Source organism: Mauremys reevesii, linkage group 14 (genome assembly GCF_016161935.1).
Source record: "Mauremys reevesii isolate NIE-2019 linkage group 14, ASM1616193v1, whole genome shotgun sequence".
NCBI classification, from domain to species: Eukaryota; Metazoa; Chordata; order Testudines; family Geoemydidae; genus Mauremys; species Mauremys reevesii.
The window spans coordinates 32,829,540-32,853,672 of record NC_052636.1 but is presented as its reverse complement, the minus strand read 5'-3'; the positions used below and the strand labels follow the sequence as shown (position 1 = coordinate 32,853,672).

At 50.5% G+C, this 24,133-nt stretch overlaps 1 protein-coding gene and 2 non-coding genes across 3 annotated transcripts in view; 2 read left to right on the top strand and 1 right to left on the bottom strand.

Annotated features, from left to right (window-relative positions):
- The window catches only part of LOC120381964 (zinc finger protein 850-like), a gene marked incomplete at both ends in the record, with an annotated part of 298,933 nt that overhangs the window by 32,729 nt on the left and 242,071 nt on the right, over nt 1-24,133 (top strand). The window lies entirely within an intron of this gene.
- On the top strand, nt 13,985-14,057 carry TRNAV-AAC. The gene has a single exon. It is a non-coding gene; the product is annotated as a tRNA-Val (tRNA).
- On the bottom strand, nt 15,466-15,537 carry TRNAG-UCC. Its single transcript has one exon. It is a non-coding gene; the product is annotated as a tRNA-Gly (tRNA).

Genomic DNA, 24,133 nt, shown 5'->3' with positions numbered 1-24,133 from the left:
GGAAGAGAATTCCATGGTAAGTGGTTTTGAACTAGGCAAAATGCCCGTGTGTCTGGTTCCCAGACCATTTGTAACCCAGGCCCTACAGAAGATCTCTCCTAGCTAATCCTATGCTATGGGAAATGCAGCCCTTCATGACACAGATGTTGAGGAAATAGAAGTGGAGTTTTTGGTTGAATTTATCCTTTTGTAGGTGCTAAAGATGTGTATAAAATGAAACCAGTGTTGAAAATGTAATATCTTCAGCAAAATAGCCATGTTTGAATAGAATCTCCAGCTCTGGTAACTAACGAAGATTCTGATCAAGGCCTGTATCCAGTCCCTTCCCTGGACCTGTTCCACCGAATTAAAGAAAAGCTGGGCATGTTTCAGGAAGCCATTCCTCATTAACACTGCTGAGATTTTAAGTGGTTTTGTAAAGTATTCTTCAGAGAAGTGTAAATCTACCCTATCCAAGACCAAGGATTTGGAAAGAGCTGAGGTTGAAAGATTCCACACCCAGTTCTTGGTTTCCACCCCAGTAAAGGAAGCTATGGTGACCCAAGGAAAATTGTTTGTACAACTCCACTTCCTAGTTCAGTGTCACTGATTACACTTCCAAAGTATGCCAGGGTTAGATTGAGAACAGTCGTCCTTCACTGTTTGGATGCAAAGAGAGAGTGCTTCATAGGACAGTCCTTCCCTGTGGATCCCAAACTGGCGGCCTGATTGGGTAACAAGGACTTTCAGGCTGTAGAAATGATGGTAATCAATGAGGCAACAAATGTGTCAGCCTCCAATTTTAGACTTCCAGATACACACATGTTGAGTCCTGATTCTATGGTTTTGTGTCTGACGCTGTGGCTACACAATTAAGCTGATGTTGGCACAGCTGCACCAATGTAGCTGCACTGCTGTAGCACTGCTATAACAGATGCTCTAAGCCACTGAGAGAGATTTCTCTCATCAGACTTGATTAGTCCAGCCCCCGCAAGCGGCGGTGGCTATGTTGGTAGGAGAAGCTCTCCCGCTCATGTAGCACTATCTACACAGGGGGTTAGGGCTGTGTAACTACCTTCCTCAGCTGTGTGGATTTTTCACACCCCTAAGCAATATAGTTATCCCGATAAATGTCTTTAGTGTAGACCAGAGAGGTTTCTCTTTTGTTTTATGCATTTACATTACTTCTCTGCCTCCTCCTACTTTGAAAGATTAAAAAATGTGAAAAGAGAGGTATTTTTCTCCATGATGCAAACATTCCGACATAGAAGGACCCCTTCTACCAACACATATGGCAGAAGATCCTGAGATATATGAACTCACAGAAGTGGTTGGGACAAACCACACTAAGAACAAGGGTTCAGTTATTGGCAATGGGGATTAAAAGCAAACTAAGGGCTTGCTACACTTGTGAGTTGCAGCGCTGGTGGAGGCTTTCCAGCACTGCAATTAGTAACTGTCCACACCTGCAAGGCACATCCAGCGCTGCAACTCCCTGGCTGCAGTGCTGGCTGAACACCTGGTCTGCTTGGGGTATAACGAGTGCAACGCTGGTGATCCAGCGCTGCTCATCAAGTGTGGACACACACCAGCGCTGTTGTTGGCCTCCAGGGTATTAGGAGATATCCCAGAATGCTTTAAAGTAAATTACTCTCTTTTGTTTTGTTATGCAGCCTCTCTTTGTTTTGTTGTGAACTCGGGAGCTGCTTATCTAAACAAACACAGCTCCTGTTTGCTGTGATCAATCTGTAAGTGACTGTGAACAATCAAATGCAAGAACCCCCTGCCTACCTCATTCACAGGGGTTGAGTGTTTGATAAGAGAAACGGGGGGGGGGGGGAGAAGTCCGTGCTTCTTATCTGGTCTGCAGGCTGCTTGCAGAGTAAGGGGTTTGGAAAATGTTCTGATTTTCAGGGCAGGGAGCTAATACACAGTGTCAGCTCCAAAAATCCACACACTCTCTCTCTCTCTCTCTCCCTCCCCCGCTCCCTGTCACACTACACCCCACCCCCCTCTTTTGAAAAGCAGGTTGCTGGCACTTGAACGCTGGGATAGCTGCCCATAATGCATCACTCCCAACAGTGCTGCAAATGTGGCCACACTGCAGCGCTGGTAGCTGTGAGTGTGGCCACACACCAGCGCTGTTCCTACACAGCTCCACAACCAGTGCTGTAACTCCCAGCGCTGCAACTCACAAGTGTAGCCAAGCCCTAACATATATGAAAATAATTTGTGATCTTTGAATATGTTGTTACCAATTAAAATGAAATAATAGGTGAAGTTATTGGTTAAAGAGTAAGAGACTGTGTGATAATGTGAATTATTTTGGAAAACTGAAAGTTGTCTTGTTTTTGTGTTTTGTTAGTCATAGAGGAAATGATGGCTAATCTTGAAAAGTTAATTAGATTTAATTTACCCTGGTTCCTCAACTGTTGCTACAGCTCTAGTACCCATCAATCCAAAGACTGAGAGAAAGGGAGAGTTCCAACCATTATCCTTTAGTATCTTATTGTTCCTCTCTCTGTTTTTTGTGCTGGCCTTTCTATACTGTCATTTTCTGCCTTTGTTTAGTGGTAACAGTTGGTTTCCATCACTCATGTTTTTGTTTAAATCTCTATCCATTGTTAAATAAATTTTTTGCTTGTTCGATAACTGTACTCAAGTGCTGTGTGAGATACAGTAGCAATGGTCCACAGTAAAACTAGTAACCTGGGAAACGTGGGGAAGAGAGGATCTGGGATTTCACCAAGTATCTGGTGATCCGGGCTGGACCCCAGAGGGGGACACATTGAAGGAACTCAAGGGTTAAGGAGCCTGCTGTAGCTCAGAGGAGGGTCCTTGAGTTCCAGCAGGCTGGTGAGTTTGGTCACTAACATCCAGCTGCCAAATGCAAAACTCCCTCTTCCTTGTGGCAGGTGGCAACAAGGAGACTCACATCCCTCAGCACCCTGAGAAGGGTCACAATGTGTCTGTGTTGATCCACCTGTCAAATTCGCACAGGGAAAGCTCCCGATAGCACAAAACTCTGCCCTATGAAATCATGGAACATGTGCTCTTCGCTCTGTGGGTACGTCTAGACTACCCACCGTATCACCAGGTAGCGATCAATTTCTCAGGGATCGATATATCGCATCTCATCTAGACATGATATATCAATCCCCGAAAGTGCTCCCGTCGACTCCAGAACTCCACCAGCACGAACGGCGGTAGTGGAGTCGACGGGGCAATTCACGTAGCTGAGGTTGTATCTTAGATCGATTTCCCCCCCCCCCCCCAGTGTAGACCAGCCCTGTGAAAGCATGTAAAGAATCCAAGCGCTGGAGGACAGGGTTTGGGTCCAGAGTGACCTAGACAAATTGGAGGGTTGGGCCAAAAGAAATCTGAGGAGGTTCAACAAGGAGAAGTGCAGAGTTCTGCACTTAGGATGGAAGAATCCTATGCACTGCCACAGACTGGGGACTGACTGAGTGAGGGGGGTTTGATAGCAGCCTTCAACTACCTGAAAGAGCAGCATTGTGGGCTTTCTTCTGGCCACTTTTGCTGGGCTGGGCAGGCAGCCTGGAGGCCTTTCTAGAAGAGCACTGGGAACTGAGTTAGAAAATCCAATGTGAAAACCAGAACCTCAGGTTTAGACTCATTTATTTATAATATTCAATCTTCAATTCTAGTGTCACAGTCAATACAATTGCTTCAGCCTGATAGTTGCCCAAAGGGAAACTTAACGTCTCTCCAAGGGGAGTGGAGAGAAAGCACTTTTCAGAGTCCAAGAGAGACAAGGCGGGTGAGGGTAAGAGCTTGCAGAGGACCAACCTCTGTTGGTGAAAGAGACAAGCTGTGGAGCTAACCCAGCACCCTTCTTCAGTTCTGTCTAGCCTGGAAGCTCGTCTCCTCCATAACCAGCAGTTAGAACATAAGAACAGCCACACTGAGTCAGACCAGTTCATCTAGCCCACTCTCCCGAAAGTGGCCAATGCCCGGCACCCCAGAGGACCCCTGGGACCAGCATGGATACAACACCACCACAAACAAGGTTAAAATCAATGCACATGGAGAAGGATCTTGTGTTTCATTCCTTATGTCCTAGTCCCATCATGTGGCCATTTACTTTTCTTCCTTTCTGTTAAAAGCTTTGGTGTTTTGCACAGAAACATTATTTCCCCAGGAGAGACCCAGGAGTGGGGGCTGCATTCCTGTACCAAACAGTCACTGGAAGGGGGCAGACAAAGGCCTATTAGGACCAGGCATCCGTCACTGTCAAAAGATCATCTCCCTCCTGCAGGTCACTGGCAGCCTGCACTACCCAGCCCCTCCGTATGTAGCAGGAACAAACACAAACCTGGTCTTTAAAACAAGCTGTCCCCTTCCTCCTCAGGGAAAATTTTTCAGTGATTAAAGTTGAGCTTCAGTTCCCCTCTCCTAGGGGTGGGGCCAGCTCCCAGTGAGATCTGTTTTCACCATTGCCCCCTTTCAGTCTCTCTGGGATCTTAACTGTGCTCCCAGCTGTCAGGCAACTTCCAGCCCATCCACCCTGCTCACTAACTCCATGGTCATGTGTCACCCCATTGCCAGCACACAGAGCCTGCAGGAAAGCTACTCCTGCCAGATGCATTGGTGGTATAGTGGTGTGTGTAGGTGTCTTCCAAACAATTCATCTGGGTTTGATTCCCAGCCAGTGCAATAATGGCTTTTCTCTTCTGTTGTTTCCTCATCTGGAAGTGGTTTAATTTCAGTCACATTGTGTTACAATCACATTATCTATAGAATGAGACAATAAATGTGTCGAAGTCCAGCAGGTCATACAGGATGGAGGCACACAAGGGGCTGGAATGTGTCATCTGAGAAAGACAGAACCCTTGGAAACCTGCATCTCCCATCCCCTGGCCTTGCGTGTTATGATTCCAGCTGCGTGAGCTGTTTGTATGATGTTCCGGCATGGTGGGGAAATGAAGTTTTGAGTCAGTTTTTGCTCCTGCAGATTCCTTTGCTGTTACAATTATAATGACATGAACAAAAGGGAGGCAAAATAAACATAACCCCCAAGTTGCAATACAGGTGGGGAAAGTGACGATCACGGTTAAGCTAAACACGTCAAAATAAAAATTAATACAAAAAAGGGGAGGGGGGAAGAGATCAGGTATGTGGAGATCCCCTTGATATTTCAACGCACATTGTTAGAATCAAAGTTCAGACTTGACACTGGAAAACCTGCAGCTACCCAGCTCTGTGAACACCTGTGATGAGCAAGATGGAGTTGGGACACCTGTTCTGCTTCAATCATTTATTGTCTCTCTGTTCTCTCCCTCTTCTCCCCCCAATTCCTCGTCTCCAATGTCTCTGCCTTTCTCCTCTTGCTCCCTCTCCCCTGCCCTTTCCAGGAACTCACAGTCTACAGCATTTAGGACAAGCCAGAGCTCCCATGTCCTGCGCATGAGCCTGTGTCAGAGGACGTGTGACCCTGTCAGAACCAGTCACCGGATCAATGTCCCTTTATGGGCGACTTCTGTGCCTACTCTGCAATTTACACATATCCCCACTGAAGGGGGTGGGGTACAGCTCTGACTGAGAGGCCTCACAGGAGAAACTTCAGCCCAAAGACAAATTTGTGTGAAATGCTGAGAAGTGAAGAGCCCCCTTCCTGTCCCCCCCAAATCCCCAGAACTCTAGTGTCACCCCCATGGCACCAGCACAGGGAACCCAGTGAGATGGGGTTACAGAATACGAGGGGGAGGGAGCAGGGGAGAGAGGTGACAGGGAGTCTCTCTCTTTCCTTCTCTCTTCACTTTCTGTTCTTCTCTTTCCTTCCAGGAACTGCAGTCACAGCAGGGAGGGGTTTGTCTCTTTATTAGGGATCCCTCTGTGTCACGGAGGCTGCACAAGTCATAGAATCTGTGACTTCTGCAGTGGCCACTGTGGCTGACTCCATGTCTGCCCCAGCAGCTGGCCTGGGGGCAGCCTGAGCAGTGGTTCCAAGGGTGGCAGGCGCAGCCACAGCTCAGTGGCTCCTGGCACCTGTCCCGAGGTGGCCGGAGCAGGGCTGGCCTCTGGGGCTCCCCTCACCTGGCAGCCTCTGGAGTGGCAGTGGGTCCCCGTGGCTTCTCCCCCAGTACATGGTGCCACGGGCCCCCTGGAATCCCTGTGCCCACAGCTGGTGCCACGGACCCCCTGGGCCTCCCTCCCCACGATTCAATGAGGGGTATTTATGGTATAAGTCATGGCCGGGTCATGGGCAATGAGCTTTTGGTTTTTGCCCGTGATCTGTCCATGACATTTACTAAAAATACCTGCGATTAAATCTTCACCTTCCTCATTATCGATCAAATAAATCGAAACACCTCCACCTGCAAATGGATTTTGCCCAGGACCCTCAGAGTCAGCAGCTGTTACGTCCCCACTGAGCTCTCTGGTCAGGTGTCCTAGCGCTGGAAGCCTCCTGTTTAGATCCTAAAATAGCGTTTTTGCACCAATGGGGCTGAAATTTTGGACCGGACATTGTAGCTCCACTGTTATTTTACTGAATTGCTTCAAAACAGCAAGTCAAGAAAGTCTCCTAAGTGCCAGGCTCTCTGCCATGGAAACAGCTGCCCCTGCTCTGCAGGAGTCTGTGCGTTCCACACAGCAACGTACACACCTGCTCCGCACTGACGGGGGGTCAGACAGTGACAGGGTTGGTAACACAAATACTTCAGACTATTAGCTCCAGGTCCCTTCCTTTCTTTAACCCAGGATGTGCCAGTCAACTGGTAACCATGGTGTTATCTTCACCTTAAAATATCTCTCAGTACATTTTCAGCGAGCCCTCCACCCCCTGCCCTCCCTGCAGCCAGCCCCTGTCTCCAGCCAGCCCCGCACGCCCCGGCTCCAGCCAACCCCTGCTGCACCCCCCTGCCTTGCCCTGTCTTGCCCTGCCTGCACCCCATTCCCTGCCTGCAGCCCTGCACCCTCTTCCCTGCCCGCACCAGCCACGTCCTCCCTGCCCTGCCTGCAGCCAGCCCCACACCCCCTGCCCACAGCCAGCCCCTGGCACACCCCCTGCCCTGTCTCCAGCTAACTCCTGCCACACACCCCTGTGGCCCCGCCCAAAGCCAGCCAGCCCCCACACACCCCCAGCCGTGCACACCCTGCCCTGTCTCCAGCCAACTCCTGCCGCACCCCCTGCCTGAAGCCAGCCAGTCCCGCACTCCTCTGTCTCCAGCCCTGCCAACCCCTGGTGCACCCCCCCTGCATCCCTGCCTGCAGCCAGCCAGCCCCACACACCCTGTCTCCAGCCAGCCCTGCACCCCTTGCCCTCCCTGCAGCCAGACCCTACCTCCAATCAGCCCCTGCCCTGCCTCCAGCCAGCCCCATGGCCACTGGTGCCCTGCAGTTCCCAGGGCAGTAACCCTGCACACCTGCTTCAATGAGGGGGGCAGGGAGCAGCTGGGACCCACACATGTGCACATCCCATATAGGGTGACCAGACAGCAAGTGTGGAAAATCGGGACAGGGAGTGGGGGGGGGTAATAGGATCCTAGATAAGAAAAAGACCCCAAAATTGGGACTGTCCCTATAAAATTGGGACATCTGGTCACCCTAGCACACCCCCAGGACTCCTGGGTTCCATTGCTGGGTTTCCTATTGGTTCCACTGCTGGTTGTTTTCCTTTTCTGGTGGGACTCTGGGCAAGTTGCTCCCCCCTCTAGGGCTCCCTCCCCAGCAGGAAATGGGGATTTCGTACCTTCCCGCTATTGGAAAGTGCTGGGAGAATCCCCCAGCCAAAGCTGCTCTGACAGAGCTAAGCAGCATCTGACCATTCAAGGTCAGAGCGCACTGCCCAGGAGGAGGAGAGTCTGGCTCTGGGATTTCACTTCAGCCCAGTCTAGAGAGAGGGGCCCAGCCATGGGGTTTGGCTCAAGAAGACCAAGTCTCCAATTCGTTAAGGGCGTTTTGAATTCCAATCCTGAGCTCCAAAGTGCTTGGTGTCACTTGCACATTTTAGAACGATACTCTCCACTCCATTTTCCAAATCATCATTCATACAGTTTACCCACCTTCACTAGGCCTGGAACCCTGCCAAAGAAGGAAAGAGGATGGGTTTCAGATGATTTGTTCTTGACAAATCCATGCTCACTCGTCCTAAGAATCAAATTATTCTGTAGGTTGGACTAGATGACCTCTTGAGGTCCCTTCCAACCCTGAGATTCTATGATTCTAGGTGCTGCTGACAAACTGATTGTTTAAGAATGTATTGCAGTATCTCTCCAGCTATGGAAGTGAGGCTAGCTAGTCTGTAAGTCCCAGGGGTCAATTGTTCCACTTTCAAAGATAGGTCCTGGCTTGTTCATGGATGGGAAGATGTTCTTTTTCAGGGATCTCAGACGAGAACTGGGGCACAACACCTGGTTTGTTAAGGCCACAAAAATGGAGGCAGGAACCTCTTCTCTCCTGCTGGCAAAGAACCCCAGGTACTGAAAAGACAGAGACTCACATCCCTGAATGGGCTTTAGAAAAGGCAATGGTTAAAAAGCTTGTCCCCGACCATTTCTTGTTTCCACAGACTAGACATTTTAGCAAACTTTAGAATTCCTTGGTGCTAAACACCGTGAAACTCTCCTTTCTCCTTCACACAGGGCTTTAACGCCCCTTATTTCACTCAGGCTCACGACTGCCCAGAGTTCGAGAACTGTCCCTGTTCCCATTGGGCAGATGGGGAGGAGCCTGAGGTACAGAGAAGGGAAGTGACCTGTCACCAGATGGATCAGACTGAACAGGTTTCAGACCTCGAGGAGGCTCTTACCTTCTAAACAGGGACGGCTGTTTTCTAGTAAAATCACTAAAAGGGAAGGAGGAAACTCGAAAAAGGTTCCTCCTGGCGCTCACGTCTGTGAACCCGAATACTCTCTCAGTCCTCAAAGAGAGACCTGGAGAAGGAGACTTGCTGCAGCAAAGCCACAGGGGTCTCTGAGGTTTCCCTGGCCCCTCGCCCCATCCTGCCTGCCTGATGTCAGCATCTCTCTGTGAGGTCACCACCTCCCCACCACCTTGGACCAATAGTCTGAGGTCCTGCAAAAGGCCTTTGTGATGTCACTGCCACACCCCTCCCTTGCTGGGCTAATGTCCTGCCCCTGCCCAGGCACTTTGGAGGTTTGAGCTACTCCCTGTGGATCACCCCACTCAAGGAGCGTTCGTTCTAGGCAGCAAGCCGGCTAGACAGGGAAACATCAGACGCTGCTCCCAATGCTACACTCGGTTTTTCAGAAATTAGTTGACTTTATGGCCAGAAGAGACCATTAGAGCATCTAATCTGACCCCCTGCGTATCACAGGCCTCCTGTATGACACAAGAGCTACTTTGGGGGCAAACACATTCCAGAAAGGCATCTAGTCTTCATGAAATGACATCAGGAGATGGAGAATCCACCAGTTTCCTTGGCAGCTTGTTCCTGTGGTGAATCATCCTGACTGTTGATGCCGCTCCCCCACTGAGCACATTCCCCCAAAGTGGCGCCTTAGTAGGAATTTGGAATAAGGTGGAAAGATCTGGAATTTCTCCCCCCCCCCCCCCCGAGTGCGGCACTGCTGATTGGCCGCCGGGGCCTGATTGGGCCTCCAGCTCCCATTGGGCCTCCAGCAGCCAGACCCCCCCTTGCACGCACACACACACACACACCCGCTGCCTCAGCACGCTGCGGGGGAGGGGCTGTGTGCTGGCACGTGTTTAACTTTGGCTCCAGAGGCAGCCAGCGGCTTGAGCTGCCGGGTGGTAAGAGGAGTCCTGGGGGGCAGTCAGGGAGCAGGGGAAGTGTTGGATGGTTCGGGGGGGGGACTTTCTGGGGGCTGGGGCAGTCAGGGAGCAGGGGGAGGGTTGGATGGTTCGGGGTGGGGGACTTTCTGGGGGCTGGGGCAGTCAGGGAGCAGGGGGGGTTAAATGGGGGCGTTAAATGGGAGGAAGTCTGGGCCTCTGTCCAACAGCAAAACACAAGCCTAGAAAAGCAGCCGTCAGCGGGAAGTGCTATCAGCTGGCCCGGGCAGCCTGCACGGCCCCCGGCCCGCTTGCCTGAGCTGTATTGTTAATGCATTTTAGTTGGAAGATGCAGCCTGAGTGATTTAAAGGCCCCAAACGCGGCTGAAAGAGCTGGGACAGTTGCAAGCTTTCGCTGCTGGGCTTTTCATCGGGGTCACACAATGCAAACCTGCTTGAGGCTCCGCACAAGAGAGGTTTCTTGAGGCCGTCCATGCAGCTCACAGCTTAAGCTCTTCTAAGCTTGCGGCCGTGGCACAAAAGGATTTGGGAGCAGTTAACAATTCTGTGTGGTTAAGAGATTTTCATTTCCTGGGCCCTGCTACCCAATGCCACAGGGGAGACTGAGTGAGTAGCCCGGCTTGTCCTCTGCAATCCCTTCCCTGTGTCTTTCCCTTGTGTTTGCAAGGGTCTCATTAACATGCTGCATCCGAATGCGCCTTCCCTCCAGAGACACAGTCCTGGCTTCTCCTCCTTCCTCACTTTCTCCTTCTCTCACTCTCTGTGGTTTTTCTCCATGCCCTGTTCCTGGTCTGTGCTCCCTCTCCACCCCATGCACTGTATTGAGCACGTCTCTGCCTCTCTTGTTTATGGGCTCTGAGCTGGGATGGCAGAGGCAGGGCTATTGCTGTGTTCTCTGCTGGGTCTGTTTGGATCAGACTCTAAAATCAAACGCTCCCTTTGCTAGCAGGATCCCTCCGCCTGCTCACAAGGGCTTCTGGCTACACACTAAAGCCAGGTGCCAGGGCAGAAGCAGCTGCCCATGTACCCTCAATGGCAGGAGCTGTGCGTGGTCCCTGCCCCGCCCCCCCACTTTGGATTACGGGGTGTGTCTTGGTGTATATTGGGGGTCCTGTCAGGGAGCGGGGAGTGGTTGGATAGGTGTGGGAGTCCTGGCAGTCTGTCTGGGGGCAGGGGTGTGGATAAGGGTCGGGGCAGTCAGGGGACAGGTAGGGTTCTAGGGGGCAGTTAGGGACCAGGGTCCCAGGAGGGGCAGTCAGGGGACAAGGAGTGGGGGTGTTGGGGGTTTTGAAGGGGCAGGAAGTGGGAGGAGCGGATGTAATTAGTAATTTGATACGTTGGGTGGTGCCTTTTTATGTGTACGCTTCCTCATGTTAGAACCTGGCTACGCCACTGCCCACGGAATCCAGTATTCTACAGTATTGCAACTTTTTTGTCTGGAAGGGGTCCCTGAAATTGCTTTGCCCCTGGCCCCCTGAATCCTCTGGGCGGCCCTGGAAGAGAGGCAGTGGCTGGTGGCACAGGAGGGGGTGCAGGGGTTGGGGTGAAGGGGGTGCAGGAGAGGGGCAGTCGCTGGGGGCACAGGAGGGGTGCAGGGGTTAGGGGTGAAGGGGGCATGAGAGGGGCAGTGGCTGGGGCACAGGAGGGGGTGCTGGGGTTGGGGTGAGGGGGGGGCTGGAGCGGGGCAGTCGCTGGGGGCACAGGAGGGGGTGCAGGGGTTAGGGGTGAAGGGGGCAGGAGAGGGGCAGTGGCTGGGGGCACAGGAGGGGCAGGGGTTAGGGGTGGAGGGTGTAGGAGAGTGGCAGTGGCTGGTGGCACAGGAGGGGGTGCAGGAGTTAAGGGCAAAGGGGACACAGCGTAGGGGTTGGGGCACAGGAGGGGGCAGAGTTAGGGGTGGGGGAGGTGCAAGGGTCGGGAGTGCAGGAGCTGGGGGTAAAGGGGCAGCGGGATCGTCCAGGGGCGATGGGGAAGTGCCAAAGTACAAGTTTTGCCCAGGGCACCATTTCCCCTGACGCTGGTCCTTGGGAACCTTTCTTGCAGGGAGGGGGATGGGAGAGAGAAGAGGCGTTTTCTCTCTGTTTCTTTCCTCTCCGTTTTCTGCTCCTTCCTTCAATTCCAGAAACCTCCCTTGTGTGTCAGACGGTGCAGTGACGCCCTCCCCCCCCCAGGCCTCTGGAGCCTTTGGAGCAGGAAGATCCCAGGAGCTGAGGATGGATCCAGGGGTGAGTTGTTGGCAGGAAGGAGTCGTAGCAGCTCTTCTGGGAGCGCAGGGGAGGAATGACTCCCCCTTCTCTAGCTTCTCCCTAGCGTGGGGCTCCGGGGAGCAGGGAGGGTTGTGTGATAAATTCCTGTAACCCTTCTGCCCCTCTGAGTTGTCAGCAACAAGGGCCGGGCTCAGTATCTAGCGGTTCTGTTTCAATAACACAATGCAAAAGTGGCTCGAGCCCCCACCCAGTGACCTGGGACAATTACATACCACCCCCGCCCCCCCGGGCGCCTCTAGGAGGCAATACTTCCCCTCTCGCAAGCAGGGAGTCTGAGCCGCTCCACTCCACCAGCCGTTCCATGAACCACTCCAGTGGTCCCTGCAAACTGCTCTGCTGGGGCAGCAAAGAGCCACCAAATGTTCTGAGGGCTGGAGAAAAATGCCTTCTAGGGAGCTATTGAAAGAGCTCAACCTGTTTAGCTGATCAAAAGAAGATTGAAAGGTGACTTCATTGAAGTGTTGAAGTGTCTTAATGGAGAGAAAGGATTGGGTATTAAAGGGCTCTTGAATTGAGCAGAGAAAGGAATAACAAGACCCCATGGCCTGAAGGTGAAAAGAGACAAATTCATATTACAGCTAAGGCGCAAATATTCAACAGCGAGGATGATTCACCACAGGAACAAGCTACCAAGGAAAGTGGTGGATTCTCCATCTCCTGATGTCATTTCATAAAGACTAGATGCCTTTCTGGAATGTGTTTGCCCCAAAAGTAGCTCTTGTGTCATACAGGAGGCCTGTGATATGCAGGGGGTCAGATTAGATGCTCTAATGGTTTCTTCTGGCCATAAAGTCGACTCATTTCTGAAAATCTGAGTGTAGCATTGGGAGCAGCGTCTGATGTTTCCCTGTCTAGCCGGCTTGCTGCCTAGAACGAACGCTCCTTGATTGGGGTGATCCACAGGGAGTAGCTCAAACCTGCAAAGTTCCTGGCTAGGGGCTGAACATTGGCACAGCAAGGGAGGGGTGTGGCAGTGACATCACAAAGGCCTTTGGCAGGACCTCAGACTATTGGTCCAAGGCGGTGGGGAGGTGGTGACCTCACAGAGAGATGCTGACATCAGCCAGGCAGGACAAGGGCGAGGGGCCAGGGAAACCTCAGAGACCCCTGTGGCTTTGCTCCAGCAACTCTCCTTCTCCAGGTCTCTCTTTGAGGACTGAGAGAGTATTCGGGTTCACGGACGTGAGCGCCAGGAGGAACCTCTTTCAAGTTTTCTCCTTCCCTTTCAGTGATTTTACTGGAAAACAGCCGTCCCTGTTTAGAAGGTAAGAGCCTCCTGGAGGTGTGAAACCTGTTCAGTCTGATCCATCTGTTGAGAGTTGAATTCTAGGCATGGAAAACACGAGCTTAAGGAGGCAGAATTTTATTGCACACCTGGATTTTGTCCCTTAGAATCACTGGGGACATTGGGGGTTGTCCTTTTTGTTTCACCTCTTGCTCCATCCACTGTCTGATCCCTCTTTTCTCTTCGTCTCTTGCTTCCTTTGTCCTTTCTCCTGTTCCCCTCCCAACACCAGGTTTTTTTCTCCTGCTGATAACCGCTCACGTTAACTGATCACTCTCGTTATAGTGTATATGGCAACACCCATTTTTTTCATGTTCTCTGTGTGTATATATATATCCTACTGTATTTTTAACTGCATGCGTCCGATGAAGTGGGTTTTAGCCCACAAAAGCTTATGCTCAAATACATTTGTTAGTCTTTATGGTGCCACATGTTCTCCTTGTTCTTTTTGCAGATAAATTAATGGAGGTTAAGTGCATTAATGGCTATTAGCCAGGATGGGTAAGGAATGGTGTCCATAGCCTCTGTTTGTCAGAGGGTAGAGATGGATGGCAGGAGAGAGATCACTTGATCATTACCTGTTAGGTTCAGTCCCTCTGGGGTACCTGGCATTGGCCACTGTTGGCAGATAGGATATGGGGATGGATGGACCTTTGGTCTGACCCAGTATGGCCGTTCTTATGTTCTTATGAAGGGAGGGGCAGAGCTCTACAACAGAGTTTCTGTAGTGTAGTGGTTATCACGTTTGCCTAACACGCAAAAGGTCCTTGGTTCAAAACCAGGCAGAAACATTATGGCTTAATTTTTCCCAGCTCCTAGTGGCCTGTCCCTGCTGTTGTAGGAGCAGCAGTGATTTCTATGCTCAATAGGTGTGTTATACTTCCCCCATTCCCATTTTTGTCTCCTCTCCCTCTCTGAATGCCTGTGAAGTGGCTTTCCCCCTCCCCCTCCCGCTCCCTCCTGCAATGCTTGTGGGATGAAGGGGCTGGCTGAACAGCTGGAAGATCAGAAGAGCTCCTAGATAGAGAAGGTGTCTGGGACTCTCATTAGGCAGCACTCACACACCCAGAGCAGGGACACTGCATGGACACTGCCCAAGGTGGAGTGTGACCCACCAGATGCAGCCAAGTCATCTCTAGTCGCAGGCCATGAGGAGCAGGTCCTTAAAAGGGGAAGGGGCCCTGTGCTCAGGAGTCACTCACAAGCTTGTACCTCCAGTGAATGCCCTTCGCCCGGACCGCCTGGCCAGTGGTTCGCTGCATTGCAGTTCATTGTGCCTCAGGAAGACTTACCTTCATTGCACCGTCCATCGCGGCGCTGTGGGACACGTACCTTGCAGAATCCTGTGCCTGCCTCTTGGCTTCCCAGGGATGGCTACTTGCAGCCCAGGAGAAGAAGGATGGTTCTGGTGAAAGGACGACAAGCAAAGCACTGGGAGGAAATTTGGGTGCGGGCTCTGCGCTGGGGGTGGGGGTGGGGGTGGGGTGCAGGAGGGGTGGTGCAGCTCCCAAAGTGACCGGTACACACAACCCTCTGGCAGCAGCTCCTAGATGAGTGGGGCCAGGGGATCTCCATGTGCTGCTGTCTGCAGGCGCTGCCCCCAGAGCTCCCATTGGCTACAGTTCCTGGCCAATGGGAGCTGCAGAGTTGGTGCTCGGGGCAGGGGCAGCACGTGGAGACACTCCCCCCACCCCAGGGGCTGCTGGGACATGCCAGCCACTTCTGGGAGCGGCACGGAGGGGCGGATGTAGAGTGGGCAGGGAGCCACCTTAGTGCTGCTGGCACATCTCTGCACACCCGTTGTGGGGGGAGGGGAGCAGAGGGCCTCCATGTGCTGCCTGGGGTAGGGGCAGAGCACGGAGCTGCCTCCCCTCCCGGGTCAATTACAGGAGTGGGTGGGTGGGGTCTTTTGGCCTGCAAGGTGCAGCAGGTCAGACTAGATGATCACACTGGTCCCTTCTGACCTTAAAGGCTCCGAGTCTAAAAGGGAGAGGGAAGTAAAGGAATTTTAAAAAAATAAAATAAACCAAGCATTGTAATACCAGGATGACTCCAACTGCTTATTATATAGTCCCACCCCTTTCTTCCTCCACTGGGTGTTTAATGACCTGTTGGGATTCGGGACACTGATTCTCTCATTCCATTGATAAACTATGACTGAAATTAAACCAATTCCCAGTAGAGGAATCATCATATCATTGCATTGGCTGGGAATTGAACCCAGGTCAATTGCTTGGAAGGCAGCTATGCTCACCACTATACCACCAACACATCTGGTGAAACCCTCTGATTTTTCACACTTGGTGTCTGGTCACCTTACTTCTCAGCATGAGGCAAATGTCTCTGTGGTCTCTGCCATTCATGGTGGGGAGTTTCCCCACTGATAACAGTTCTTGCTGGGTCGGGGAGGGGAGAGAGAAGAGGCGTTTATTCTGTTTCATTCCTCTCCATTTTCTGTTCCTCCCCGTCCCTTCCAGGGTCCTCCCTTCCATTTCAGACTGTGCAGTGACACCCTCCCCGCACCCAGGACTCTCGAGCCTCTGGAGCAGCACGATCCCATGAGATCCTCAGTGACCAAGGGTGTTTTCCAACTTCCAGGAGACCCAGCTTGAATCTAAAGGAAGCTCTGTTCCTTCCTGGGGATCCTCTCTCCCTTCCTGGAGATCAAGCGCATGAAGCCTCTGCCTTGCCTCCTGGGTCTGAATTAATGTCCCATTTCCCACTATCTGCTCGAAAGAAACACATGTTTCTAACCCAGGTGAGCGGCGTTAATTCAGCTGGAATCCTTCACCCACATTCCTTAGGAGATACAGACTCTCTGTGACACAGACTGACTGGGGTTCATCTCTGCATGTCCCCAATGGGGAAGGAAAGACACTGAGGGGGAAGGAAGAAGATGGACAGAAGGAGTCACATGGGGCTAGACCAGAATAGGACATTTTCTGCCTGTTAAAATGTACTAGACTCTAATTGCTTAAAACAAAACAAAACCCCACCAGCTTCTGTTTGAACCATCAGCTTTCCACAGAGTAGCCAAAGTGGTGAACCACAGACGCATATAACCACCTACAGCCCAAGTCTGTCTAAGAAGCACCTATAGTGGCTCATGCAGGGGGAAATACAGCTGTGGGTGTGAGTTCAGGCCTCACCCAGAGCGTTGGTTTTCATTAGCCACGGAGCTTCCCCCACTTGCTTTGTCTCAGTCACATGGAAAGTGCCATAGGACGGTGATGAGAATAAATTCTAAACTCTGAAATGCAGAGGTTGGCCCAGAGATTGGAATAAGCGGTTTGAAGAGAAAAAGCTCTAAGAGTATAAAACCAGACAGTCTCCAGGGGCAGGTCTGGTACAACGCCTCAACAGGGAGCCATTTGGGGGGGTTCACTCCCTCTGTTAAATGTCCTGAGAGGTATTTGAAGAAGAAGATAACGCCATGGCTAACAGGTGACTGGCATGTCCTGGGTTAAAGAAAGGGACCTGGGTTAATAGTCTGAAGATTTGCGTTACCGTCACTGTCTGACTCCCCTTCAGTGTGGAGCAGGTGTGTGCGTTGCTGTGTGGAACGCACAGACTCCTGGAGAGCAGGGGCAGCTGTTTCCATGGCAGAGAGCCTGGCACTTAGGAGACTTTCTACACCTGCTGTTTTGAAGCAATTTTGTAAAATAACAGTGGAGCTACAATGTCTGGTCCAAAATGTCAGCCCCCCTGGTGCAAAAACGCTATTTTAGGATCTACATTGGAGGCTCCCGGCACTAGGACACCTGACCAGAGAGCTCAGTGGGGGCGTAACAGCTGCTGACTCTGAGGGTCCCGGGCTAAATCCATTTGCAGGGGGAAGTGTTTTGATTTATTTGATGGATAATGAGCACCAGCTACCAGGGGAGAAGCCCTGAGAGTCGCTGCCACTCCAGCTGCTGCTAGGGCAGGGGGGAGCCCCAGGGGGCCAGCTGCTGCTCTGGCCACCCCAAAAGTGCTGCCAGAGGCCACCAAGCTGTGGCTGCTCCTGCTGCCCTCAGGACCACTGGTCAAGTGGTCCCCGGGCCAGCCGCATTGGCCGCTGCTTGGGCGGTCCCTGGAGCCACTTGATTGAGTGGCTCTGGAGTCAGCCACTGTGCCCACTGCAGAAGTCACGGAGGTTTCAGGAAGTCACAGAATCCATCACTTCCACCACCTCCGTGACAGACACGGAGACAAACCCTTCCCTGCTGTGACTGCAGATCCTGGAAGGAAAGAGAAGAACAGAAAGTGACGAGAGAAAGAAAAAAAGAGAGATTCCCTGTCACCTCTTTCCCTGCTGCCTCCCCCTTGTATTCTGTAACCCCATCTCACTGGGTTCCTGTGCTGGTGCCATGAGGGTGACACTAGAGTTCTGGGGATTTGGGGGGCTCTTCATTTCTCAACATTTCACACAAATTTGTCTTTGGGCTGAAATTTCTCCTGTTAGGCCTCTCAGTTAGAGCTGTACCCCACCCAGTTTGCGGGGGGAGGGGGGGATAGAGGGGAGATGTAAATTGCAGAGCAGGCAGAGAAGTCGCTCATAAAGGGTCATATTGATCTGGTGACTGGTTCTGACCGGGGTCACACGTCCTCTGACACAGGCTCATGTGCAGAACATGGGAGCTCTGGCTTGTCCTAAATGCTGTAGACTGAGAGTTCCTGGAAAGGGCAGGGGAGAGGGAGCAAGAGGAGAAAGGCAGAGACATTGGAGATGAGGAATTGGGGGAAGAAGAAGGAGAGAACAGAGAGACAATAAATGATTGAAGCAGAACAGGTGTCCCAACTCCATCTTGCTCATCACAGGTGTTCAGAGAGACAGGTAGTTTTCCAGTGTCAAGTCTGAACTTTGATTCTAACAATGTAAATTGAAATATCAAGGGGATCTCCACATACCTGATCTCTTCCCTCTCCCCTTTTTTAGTATTAATTTTTATTTTGATGTGTTTGGCTTAACCGTGATCGTCTCTTTCCCCACCTGTATTGCAATTTGGGGTTTATGTTTCTTTTGCCTCCCTGTTGTTCATGTCATTATAATTATAACAGCAAAGGAATCTGAAGGAGCAAAAACTGACTCAAAACTTCATTTCCCCATCATGCCGGAACATCCTACAAACAGCTCACACAGCTGGAATCATAACACGCAAGGCCAGGGGATGGGAGATGCAGGTTTCCACGTGTTCTGTCTTTCTCAGATGACACATTCCAGCCCCTTGTGTGCCTCCATCCTGTATGACCTGCTGGATTTCAACACATTTATTGTCTCATTCTATAGATAATGTGATTGTAACACAATGTGACTGAAATTAAACCACTTCCAGATGAGGAAACAACAGAAGAGAAAAGCCATTATTGCATTGGCTGGGAATCAAACCAAGATCAACTGCTTGGAAGACACCTACACACACCACTATACCACCAGTGCATCTGGCAGGAGTAGCTTTCCTGCAGGCTCTGTGCGCTGGCAAAGGGGGTGACACATGACCATGGAAGGAGTGAGCAGGGTGGATGGGCTGGAAGCTGCCTGACAGCTGGGAGCAGAGTTACCATCCCTGAGTGACTGAAAGGGGGCAATGGTGAAAACAGATCTCACTGGGAGCTGGCCCCACAGCAGCCCCGCCCCTAGGAGAGGGGAACTGAAGCTCAACTTCAATCACAGAAAAATCTTCCCTGAGAAGGAAGGGGACAGCTTGTTTTAAAGACCAGGTTTGTGTTTGTTCCTGCTACATACGGAGGGGCTGGGTAGTGTTGATTCCAGTCCCCAGGCTCTGGGAGGATAAGGAACAAATTCAGGCTGCCAGTGACCTGCAGGAGGGAGATGATCTTTTGACAGTGACGGACGCCTCGTCCTAAAGGCCTTTGTCTGCCCCCTTCCAGTGACTCTTTGGCACAGGAATGCAGCCCCCACTCCTGGGTCTCTCCTGGGGAAATAATGTTTCTGTGCAAAACACCAAAGTTTTTAACAGAAAAGAAAAGGAAATGGCCACACGATGGGACTAGGACATAAGGAATGAAACACAAGATCCTTCTCCCATGTGCATTGACTTTTAACCTTGTTTGTGGTGGTGTTGTATCCATGTTGGTCCCAGGGGTCCTCTGGGGCGCCGGGCATTGGCCACTTTCGGGAGAGTGGGCTAGATGAACTGGTCTGACTCAGTGTGGCTGTTCTTATGTTCTAACTGCTGGTTATGGAAGAGACGACCTTCCAGGCTACACAGAACTGAAGAAGTGTGTGGGGTTAGCTCCACAGCTTGTCTCTTTCACCAACAGAGGTTGGTCCTCTTACCCTCACCACCTTGTCTCTCTTGGACTCTGAAAAGTGCTTTCTCTCCACTCCCTTTGGAGAGAAGTTAAGTTTCCCTTTGGGCAACTATCAGGCTGAAGCAATTGTATTGATTGTGACACTAGAATTGAAGATTTTATATTATAAATAAATGAGTCTAAACCTGAGGTTCTGGTTTTCACATTGGATTTTCTAACTCCGTTCCCAATTCTCTTCTAGAAAGGCCTCCAGGACACCTGCCCAGCCCAGCAAAAGTGGCCAGGAGAAAGCCCACACTGCTGCTCTTTCAGGTCCTTGAAGGCTGCTATCAAATCCCCCCTCACTCCGTCAGTCCCCAATCTGTGGCAGTGCCTGGGATTCTTCCATCCTAAGTGCAGGACTCTGCACTTCTCCTTGTTGTACCTCCTCAGATTTCTTTGGGCCCAAACCTCCAATTTGTCTAGGTCACTCTGGACCCAAACCCTGTCCTCCAGCGCTTGGATTCTTTACATGCTTTCACAGAGCAAAGAGCACATGTTCCATGATTTCATAGGGCAGAGTTTTGTGCTATCGGGAGCTTTCCCTGTGTGAACTTGACAGGTGGATCAACACAGAGACACGTTGTGACCCTTCTCAGGGTGCTGAGGACTGTGAGTCTCCTTGTTGCCACCTGCCACAAGGAAGAGGGAGTTTTGCATTTGGCAGCTGGATCTTAGTGACCAAACTCACCAGCCTGCTGGAACTCAAGGACCCTCCTCTGAGCTACAGCAGCCACCTTAACCCTTGAGTTCCTTCAATGTGTCCCCCTCTGGGGTCCAGCCCGGATCACCAGATCTCGGTGAAATCCCAGATCCTCTCTTCCCCAAGTATCCCAGGTTACTAGTTTTACTGTGGACCATTGCTACTGTATCTCACACAGCACCTGAGTACAGTTATCGAACAAGCAAAAAATTTATTTAACAACGGATAGAGATTTAAACAAACAAACATGAGTGATGGAAACCAACTGTTACCAACTAAACAAAGGCAGAAAATGATAGAATAGAAAGGCCAGCACAAAAAACAGAGAGAGGAACAATAAGATACTAAAAGGACAATGGTTGGAACTCTCCATTTCTCTCAGTCTTTGGATTGATGGGTACTAGAGCTGTAGCCACAGTTGAGGAGCCAGGGTAAATTAAATCTAAGGTTTGAGCTGCTAGTGAAGCATTTCCCACACACACTGCATTCACAGGGCCTCTCTCCTCGCGGATTGTTTGATGCGAACTGCGATTGAAGGTTTTCCCACACTCACGGCATTCAAAGGGCCTCTCCCCTGTGTGGATTCTCTGATGTTGAGAAAGGTTTGAGCTGCTAGTGAAGCATTTCCCACACTCACAGCATTCAAAGGGTCTCTCCCCTGTGTGGATTCTCTGATGTTGAGAAAGGTCTGAGCTGCTAGTGAAGCTTTTCCCACACTCACGGCATTCAAAGGGCCTCTCCCCTGTGTGGATTCTCTGATGAACAGAAAGGGCCGAGCTGCTAGTGAAGCATTTCCCACACTCACGGCATTCGTAGGGCCTTTCCCCTGTGTGGATTCTCCGATGTTTAGAAAGGTCTTGCTGCTAGTGAAGCTTTTCCCACACTCACTGCATTCAAAGGGCCTCTCTCCTCTGTGTGGATTCTCTGATGTTGAGAAAGGTTTGAGCTGCTAGTGAAGCATTTCCCACACTCACGGCATTCATAGGGCCTCTCTCCTCTGTGGATTGTTTGATGACTAATAAGGTGCGAACTGCGATTGAAGGTTTTCCCACACTCAGTGCATTCATAGGGCCTGTCCCCTGTGTGGATTCTCTGATGTACAGAAAGGGCTGAGCTGTGAGAGAAGGTTTTTCCACACTCACTGCATGTATTTTTTCTCTTTCACCTGAGGATATCCTGCTGTGTTGTGGTTTCCATTAGGACCTACTGAGTTCCCCAACAGGAAATAAATTTATCCACTTTCTTCCCTGGCTGGTTTCCTTGATGTGTTTTTGGTCTGTGCTGAATCTCCCAGGGTTTTTCCTGCTTATGACTCCTGGACACATTCCTTTTCGATCTTTGAGATAATGCTCTGTTTTTACCCAGCTCAACATTTCCAGGCTGAGAATTCTGCTCCTCTTTCTCACATGCCATTGCATCACATGCTGTGATAGAGACAGAAACCTCAAACAAGGTTTCTGGCAACAAACCTCGATGCCAACTCTGCCCACATATCTACACCAGTAACACCATCACAGGACCTAACCAGATCAGCCACACCATCACCGGTTCATTCACCTGCACGTCCACCAATGTAATATATGCCATCATATGCCAGCAATGCCCCTCTGCTATGTACATCGGCCAAACTGGACAGTCTCTAAGGAAAAGGATAAATGGACACAAATCAGATATTAGGAATGGCAATATACAAAAACCTGTAGGAGAACACTTCAACCTCCCTGGCCACACAATAGCAGATCTTAAGGTGGCCATCCTGCAGCAAAAAAACTTCAGGACCAGACTTCAAAGAGAAACTGCTGAGCTCCAGTTCATCTGCAAATTTGACACCATCAGCTCAGGATTAAACAAAGACTGTGAATGGCTTGCCAATTACAGAACCAGTTTCTCCTCCCTTGGTTTTCACACCTCAACTGCCAGAACAGGGCCTCATCCTCCCTGATTGAACTAACCTCGTTATCTCTAGCTTGCTTCTTGCTTGCATATATAAACCTGCCCCTGGAAATTTCCACCACTTGCATCTGAAGAAGTGGGTATTCACCCACGAAAGCTCATGCTGCAGAACGTCTGTTAGTCTATAAGGTGCCACAGGATTCTTTGTTGCTTTTACAGATCCAGACTAACACGGCTACCCCTCTGATACTAAACCTCAAACAGGGATGGAAAGGGGAAGACCAAACAAAAACAAGTGCTGAAGACAGGTCAAATAAAAATCAGGAGCTGAACTCCCCCAAACTCTTCCCCCAAGTAGGAGAGAGGAGGGGGATGAATTCAGCCTTCACATCCCATCCAAATATGCAGGGGGAAGGGAGGAAGCTACTGCCTGGTGTCTGCTAGGAGCTATAGGAATCCATGAACTATATTTACCCTGAGGATACGACCCCTGCTAGGGATAATAATGAACTGAGAGACCTCCCCAAGAGCTTTGTAGGGCATCCCAGATGTTTCCTTCAGGCACTTACAGATTCTGAGGTGGTTTAATGTTTCCTCACCTGTGCAGGAAGATCTCAGGATCTCTCTTTCCTCTGACCGCTGGAGGTCTGGGACCCATGGCTCTTCCCCTTGTTCCAGCTGGGAGATCACATCAAGTTGGAAAACTAGAAACCCTGCTCAGATGAAAGAAAACAAAGGAGTTCAGTTGATTTCATAAGACTTGGTCATAAAAAAACATTCTATTAATTTAACTTCAGTGCTTAGTGTGACCTGGTGCGGCAGGGGCAGTTCTCACTGAAAATGCCAAAGTTAGGACAGGCTGAAAAAGGGAGAGCAGATGCTCCCAAAACTGATGGTTAACACTGAAGTTAAACTCACCGACCAGTCACCAACTGTGCTTCTGATCCCCCACACGGGTTATCGAGACGCTGAAAAAAGAAATCACACGGCCCCCTTTATTGCATCCCTGTTCTCTGACTCCCAATCAGCAGCGAGGTCCAGTACAGTGAGAGGTTATTTAAAAACTCTGCTCACATAAACAAAGTGTTCCTCTGACCCCAAAGAGTCACCCACATCACCAGGTCAGTATAGGTTTGGATAGTACCCAAAATTCCATCCTTCCAGACAATCCTTTAGCATCTAAACTAAAGGTTTAAACAAAAGTAAGACAGAAAGAAGTTAAATGGGAACGCAGTCAGATACATTCCAAAATGGATATATCAGGTTCTTAGCAGTATTGGTGATTTGCTGGTTTGAAAGTCTGTCTGGAACACATCCATAGTTTGGATGGGTCATTCAGTCCTTTGTTCCAGGGTTCAGTTTGTAGAGAAGTTGCTCCAGATGTAGAAAGGGGGATTGAAGACAAAATGGAGATGATGCAGCTGCCCTTTATATTCCTTTTGCCATGTGGCCTGTACTGCCTGTGTCCCAAACACAAGCTTCACAGCACATGGCATGGAAAAGCCTTGGAGTTCTCATTACACAGGCATATCCCAGCATGTCTTGCTGACTCAATAGGTGTATCCCCTTGGTCGTTTCCATGGGCTCATTGTACAGATGATGACCCTGAATGGGCCATCAAACAGGCTAGGCAGTGTTGATGCCAATTTGTCTGGGGGTGTCACCCAGAAACACTGCACAAGTCTGGAAATACAGATTTACCCTACATATCTATCACTCACAATACAAAGGTGATACAAACGTAGAAACAAAATTATCATACTTGGCAAATCATAACATTTTCACTGACACCTTACATGGCATATCTAGCACAATTCATTGCAATTTTATCAGATTATATTATTATTTTATTATTAATACCAAAGAGTCTCACAATTCCATACAGTGTCACACTTGGTAAACCAGTGAATTCCCAGGACCAGTTCCGCAGGTCCTTGAAGATGCTGAACACTGTGCTTATGAGGGATTGAAATACCC